Source organism: Zosterops lateralis, assembly GCF_965231275.1.
Source record: "Zosterops lateralis genome assembly, chromosome: 4".
NCBI classification, from domain to species: domain Eukaryota; kingdom Metazoa; phylum Chordata; class Aves; order Passeriformes; family Zosteropidae; genus Zosterops; species Zosterops lateralis.
The window spans coordinates 1,029,250-1,036,788 of record NC_139765.1 but is presented as its reverse complement, the minus strand read 5'-3'; positions in this window follow the sequence as shown (position 1 = coordinate 1,036,788).

Here is a 7,539-nt window from a genome sequence, read left to right as displayed (position 1 = left end):
TGTGGGGCACAGAGTACCCAAACTCTGCCCCTGCAGGATCAGGATCCCCCAGGCTGTGGGGCACAGAGTACCCAGCCCTGCCCCTACAGGATCGCCCAGGCTGTGGGGCACAGTGTACCCAAACTCTGCCCCTGCAGGATCCCCCCAGGCTGTGGGGCACAGAGTACCCAAACTCTGCCCCTGCAGGAGCAGGATCCCCCAGGCTGTGGGGCACAGAGTACCCAAACTCTGCCCCTGCAGGATCAGGATCCCCCAGGCTGTGGGGCACAGAGTACCCAAACTCTGCCCCTGCAGGAGCAGGATCCCCCAGGCTGTGGGGCACAGAGTACCCAAACTCTGCCCCTGCAGGATCAGGATCCCCCAGCCTGTGGGGCACAGAGTACCCAAACTCTGCCCCTGCAGGATCAGGATCCCCCCAGGCTGTGGGGCACAGAGTACCCAGCCCTGCCCCTACAGGATCCCCCCAGGCTGTGGGGCACACCAGTACCCAAACTCTGCCCCTACAGGATCCCCCAGGCTGTGGGGCACAGAGTACCCAAACTCTGCCCCTACAGGATCCCCCCAGGCTGTGGGGCACACCAGTACCCAAACTCTGCCCCTACAGGGCCCCCCCAGGCTGTGGGGCACAGAGTACCCAAACTCTGCCCCTGCAGGAGCAGGATCCCCCCAGGCTGTGGGGCACAGAGTACCCAAACTCTGTCCCTACAGGATCAGGCCCCCCCAGGCTGTGGGGCACACCAGTACCCAGCCCTGACAAGCAGCACCCCAGACATGAATCACCAGCCCGGGCAGCTCAGACTGCTGGAGTATATTTTTGATGGAATTCCTCGCACCCGCCACGGTGGAATTGCTGTGTTTGTTTGCAGCACGCTCGGCTTCCTCCCCCCTTGCCAGATGTGCTGTACCTGCAGCTGGTGGCCCATCTCACCTGGCAGGCAGATGTGGGGCTGCCAAGTGCCAGAATTAGCCTGGGGACAAAAAAAGCCTTGTGTGACCCAGCACCTCGGCGGGAGGGGAGTTTTACTGCCTGGGCACAGCGGGATCCATGTCTGAAGAAAACAGGGTGACTTTATTCACATCTCCTATATCCTCCCTTTCCCTCCTGGGGCAGCCCTGAGAGGTGTGTGTAGCCAGGCATACATGTTTGGGGTCTGTTTCTATAGGGAATAGACAGAATGGAAAGTTTATCTCCCCGAGTCTGGGGAGGAAGGAAGTTGTGTATGGATGAATGGCTTTTCCATGACAAACAATGAGTCTGCACAGACATGGTGTGATGTCACCTAAAGAATTTCCAAGCCGGCCTGGGATACAGAAAACCTTTTCGCTGGCAGAGATGAGCGTGTCCCACCTTTCCATCTCGCCACAGCCAGAAAGAAGAACTAGGGCAGGGGGAACAAAAATAAAAGCCCTCAGTGTCTCACACACACACACAAGGCATGTGCCATGTAAATAGATGACATGATGGGAGAAGTGCATCTCCAAGCTTTGCCCTCACCCTGCGGATTCTGAGGAAGGAGTAAACCATGGCCAGCCGCCCGGCCGCCTCTCCCAGCCAGGAATGTGAGACAGCAGCAGCTGATGAGGCAGTTCCACAAATACAGGTGATGTCAATGTCCCTGGGAGCTTCTCTGAGCACTCTGGGGCAGCCAGGACACGCCAGCAGGCAGCCCTGCACTGGTGGAAACAAAAACCTCTCCAGCTGGGAAAGCCTGGGAGATGCTCACGAGAAACTCGGTCCAGGAACACATGGCACTAATTAAATATCTCATTTTAAGCATTAATATGCACAGGCAGACGATGATTAACAACAGTAAAGTGTTATGAATACCGCTGGTAGCAACCTGACTGCCAACAAGCACGAGCAAGTGCTTGCCATCTTATTTTGAAACATGAGACATTAAGTATTGCTGAATGGGATAAGATGGCTTATCCAGCCAGCCCAATATCCTGTCTAAGGTGGCAACTAAAGCAGTTCCTGCAGCAGGAGAGGTCTCAAACTCTGAATTCTACCCCAAATCTGCTGCTGGTGAAAGCAGCTGCCATCCAGCTAATAGTGAATTATGGAAGCGAGTCCTTTTCAAGATGCTGGAAATAATTTCTTCACTGGCTGTGTTTATGACTTCAGATAAAGTGATAATAGCAGGTGAGGCACTGCTGCAGGGATTTAGGCTCAGCCAGCAACTTCCACAGCAAAAGCTGAAAAGCACTTGGCTGGTGGTCTGAAGAATGTGGTCTTCCCCTCCTGCGCCTGTTTCTACTTGCCACCAAAATCCTCTATGAGAGGTTTTGATTTTAGAAATAAAAAGCTTGGCTTATCTGTTAAGCCCAACTGCAGGGCTGGTCCAAACAGCTTAGTGGGGTTGTTTGCCCAAGCAGGGCTGGGTGGGAGGCAGCAGTGAAATTCTGTGAGGATGAGAGGTGGGGTGAAGTGGGCTGGGATGAACGGAGTCAGAAAAGCATCAGGCAGGACAGCCCAATCCCACTGCAGGAGACCATCCCTCCTGGCCATCATCCCTGTCCATCCTCCCCCATCCCAGAGATCATCCCTGTCCATCCTCCCCCATCCCAGTGACTCCCACTTTCACCCCAAACCATCCTTCCCCTGCACCAGCCCACTCACACCAGCTCAGACCACTCCTGCTGCACTAGGGGATGAAGGAGCAGGAGGAAGAACTCCAAAACCACAGGCTGCTCTTATTCCTGTGGAAAAAGGTCCCATCCCACCCCTTGCAGCAGCCATGGATCAGTCAAACAGCAGAAGTGACCCTGCCTGAGCACTGCAGGTCTGATGCTTGCACCCAGAGTGCCAAGGATCACCTGGGCCAAGTTGCCTGAAAACAGGACATGAATCTCAAGCCTTAGATTAAAGGTCTGATGCCTCTTGGAGGGCAGAGCAGAGGCAGCAAGCCTTCATCTTCGTAAAGCCTTGGCACTCTGCTGCATTCAACAGTCTGCTGCCCTAGGCAACTGTCTACTGTGTTGGCTGCCTGCCTGAAATTTGTACCTGTGCTTGCCTTTGTTCACTTTTCAGAGGTGACAACTGTGCACGAAGCATGAATTTACACATCCAGTTTCCAAAGGCATAGCAAAGCTGTTGGAGAGCTCTATCAGTGCCTTCCCAACGCTGTCCCTGCCATGTCTGCTGGAGGGGAGCTGCAAGACTCCAAGAAAGGGAGGTCATGTCCATGAGATCATTTGCAAAGATTTGGCAGACCGTGAAAAGAGTTGAACCCTTGCTGGAAGACAGCCCTGATAAATGAGAAAGGGAGGGTTACTCCCTTTGCAAATTCCCTGTCCTATCCTTATTGTTTCTTAAAAATTTGGGACGTCCCCAGTTGTGACACAGATCTTTACTGAGTGCCATGAGGAGTGTTGAAAGAAGAAAACATCACTTCCACATAACTCCAGTGCTCCTCGTTTCTGCAACTCGTCTGATTTCTTCTGGTCTGGGGAGAACTGGACTAACATTCTTCCTGTAACAATCAGGAGCTTCTTTGGAGTTCCTGTTTACTCTTGCAGCTTGACTGCAGTTCAATGCTTGCTTTTAAAGCCTCGCAATGTCCAGTGCATCCAGAAACAATTGTTGCTTTTTCTGGGACAAGACACTCACTCAAAGATGTGAAGGATATTCACTGAAGGAGAGTCTCCCCTGCTTAAGGACCCAGTAGAGATGAACTGCCCAGTGTCATGTTTAACCCCTCTTCCTCCTCTTTGCCCCAGGTTGTGTTGCTGAGCACACACCATCTGCTCTGGGGTGTCCCAGCTGTGCCATCCCCAGCTCCCTGTGCTGCCCCAGCCCCTCACTGGCAGGAAAGGCCTTGGCTCTGTGTGAGCCCTGCCCAGCAATAACCAAAATATCCCTGAGTTATCAGTGCTGTTTTCAGCACAAACCCAAAACACGGCCCCAGAGCAGCTACTATGACGAAAATTAACTCGACTCCAGCCAAAAGCAGCACACCCAGGAAGGAGCTTTCCATGTGCTGCTCCAAGGGGAATCCCTGCCCTCTGGTTCTGTGCCATGGACCTGCTGCTGACAGCACCAAGAGACGCATCATAACGTCCTGCTATCCATCTGCTTCTGGCAGACAGGCTTTAACCACAGCTCTGACTAAGACTTCAGGAATCTCATTAAAGTCACATACTTGCCCATTCAGCTGAACCAGTTTTAGAGGGAGTGTAGATTAAAAAAAAAAAAAAAAAAAAAAAAAAAAAAAAAAAAAAAAAAAAAAAAAGGAAGAAAATAAAAAAAGGCCAAAAAAAAAAAATCACTTGAAGCTAAATTGCAGTCTTCACACAGAAACCTAAATGATCTTTTATCTCACCACTCCCTGACTAGTCTGGCTGTGTGCTGCTCCCCTGCTGCCAGCCTGTCCTCTCTCACACTGCACCACCACTCTGCTGCACTGGTGTCAACCCTCCCAGATCTAAATGTGTTTATTTTATTTACTTGAGCAGCAACTGGAGCCACCTCCACGGGTCCAGACACAGCTGGGGGGTTACAGAAGGTGCAATAAAACCTTGAAGTATCCCAGCACATCAGCCCTTCACGTCTGCCCTTTTGTCTTGACATTGCCTTGCCTCACTGAACTGTTACACACTGTCTCTGCTGGAAAGGCAGATTATTCCTGCTCATGTCCTGCTTGTTTCTCTTGGTACTTACAGACTGGGTTTTATCTCCTGATGTGCTCATGCACTACCTGATTCTGCATCTCATCACCTGTCACCCCTGCTGACAGATCCAGATTTCCTTTCACCACTACCTTGCCCTTTCATTTTTCCATGACTCCCCTGGCCAGTGACACCCAGCCTCGCTGTCACCAGGGCATGTAGTGCAGCAAATGCCAAGATATACCTGCCAGTCTCAGCAGCCCCAGTGACAGCTGTCCCTGAAGTGCCTCACCAAGGAGAACAGGAATGGAGGAAGCTTGCAAATAAAGCAGAAGTAGCAGACAACAAAAAGCTGCCAGATACAAAATATTTTCACCATTTAAAAGCAGAATATGGATGATGATTCTGTGAATAAAATAATCTCTCAGTTGTGAAAGATACAGAATATATGTGTAGCCTAATGCACATTGTCATTTTCAACACAGGATTTCATGACTTCATGATTTCAATGAGCTCACTTGGAGCAAGACCATCTCACCTGCTACAAGAAAAGAAGCAAACTACAAAGATTAATCAGGACACGATTCTCCTCCCTCCCAAGGGGATTCAGTGGTACTGGTACTCACTCTTACAGCAGATTGAATCCTAGAGTTGAGCCAACCAGGTCCACTGAGACCAGCACAAAGATGTCCCAAGGGAAAGTGCAAGAGACTCAGCAGAAGCTGCATATGCTGGAACGAAATTGATTCAGATTTTTTGAAATCGAGAAAGCAGCAGCACAGGCCCATCCCTGCAGGTATGCAGCTGTCTGGAGATCTCCACATTTATGATATTCCCATGGCCAGTTCCAAGCCATCCAGTTCCATTTCACATGAGGGATCTATTTGCATGTTGGCAGCCTGAGCTGAGAACCAGAGTCCTGAACCAGGACATGTCTGACCCAAATTCTGCCCTCCTTGTTCCCACAACTGCTGTAACACCAGGGCTTCTGGGGCTGCAGCAATCACCCAGAATCACCAGCTGAAACCTTCTTAGCATCCTCTATTTATATGGGAAAGTCCCATAAGAAATCAGACCAGTTCTAATATGTATAATTATAAATCTAACAAACCACAAGATAGATGCATTTGAAGGAAGCACCAAGCATTCTCCTCTGCTGACCCATCAGCAGCTTGTTTAGGATGCCCAGGGTGTCACAGCTTCCTTGCCAGACAAGCACACCATCTCCTTAAATTGCACCAACAATTTCATCTCCAGAAAATGTTCCCCTCAAAGGAGCCATGGGGGGATCAGGTTGAAAACACAAGCCCAGGCAGGATTAGGGAGCCCACACTGCTGCTCCCCAACATCAGATTTCCAAGAAGGAAAGATTCCATCCCTTAAAGGCCATCTAGCTTTCCCAAATGTTAAATTTACACAAATGATTAACCATCCTGGAGGGGAGTAAGACATGAGAAAAGTGAAAGGAAGAACATCCATCCCTCCTTTGTCACAGCAGCTTTAGTGTCTTGGACCTTCTGCACCTCAGTGCGGGTCACAGGGACCAGCATCACACTGGGTCAGCTCCAGACCCTCCTGTCAGTTAAATCACTGCCAGCAAAGCTTTCCCAAAAATGTGCATTTCCAAAGGAAACAGTAAACCATTGGCATAAATCCAAATTCATTATAGTTTCTTCTCCTTCCTAACAGACTCTTCTAAGAGGTTCTTACAAAGTCTAGTCTAATAAAAATAATAATAGCCAGCTTTTCCTCCACTCCAGACTTGCAAAGCGAGCACATACACCCATCCCTTAGATCCCACAACCCTGAGAGCCACTATTTTTCCCTTAACTTAAAGAAAGGGAAAGAGAGGTGGAAGAGGAGGTGACTGACAGGTTGAAAACAGTAAAATCTGTGGTGTGGATTTACCTCCATGCAGTAAAGCATTAAACCAGGTGCCTGAGAGTAAATATATCCTTACTCATTTTTGCTGATCAAAATTAAAATCTGCTTGCTCTTTCCATTCTTTCAACCATCAAATACTCCTGCCATCAAGTAAATATTGTTCCTGCTCAAATACAGTGGGTTCAAATACAGAAGATTTTGGGAATAATGCACAGGTGCATAATTGCATCATCTTCATGGTTTTCACAAACAGTTTCCAAAACAAAGAGAAAAAAAAGACACTTTTTTTTTTTCAAGCATGCTTATTGTGTTTTATATTAAAGATAAACTACACTAAAGGTTGAAGCACTATAACTAAAGCCCTGTCTACATCAGGAGATTACACCAATTTAACCAATTTCAGAATTTACCTTCTGTACTGTCACACTTCACTGAGGGAATTTCCTGATAATTCTGCATGCAACAGATTGAAGCTAAACATACCCAAACTGTCTGGGGAATACACTGCATACATATATACATATACATATACATATACATATTTATATATATATATATATATATATTTTTTTTTTTTTTTGTACCAAAAAGGAGATCATTTTATAGCTCAACTTCATTCTAGCACCAATCACTTATGTGCAATTTGAACTGCAGCAAGTAAAGGTCTCCTGTTACAGATGTTGTTTGTGAGTTCACTGCCACAGGCCAAGGGCAAAACTGCACAGAGAGTGAACATCAACCTCCTGGACAGGAGCTACAAAAGCTGTGAGGCTGCCAAAGCCTCTGTGTTATCAGGGCAAGGCCTGAAGTGCAAGAACATGATAGCAAAATAAGGGGAAAAAATATCTGTGTGTTAAAAAAATAGATAAAGTTTGAAAGATGACTCTGTGTAAAATTACCTGATTTGTAACAGATGAGGTTTCCAGTATTTGTGCTGCATTTGCTGCTTTGTAAATTCTTCCCAAAAAAAAGAAAAAAAAGAACAACTGGGAAAGTAACTGGAGCTGCTAGTGCACTTCACTCAAATTTGTTCATTTTCATTGACTT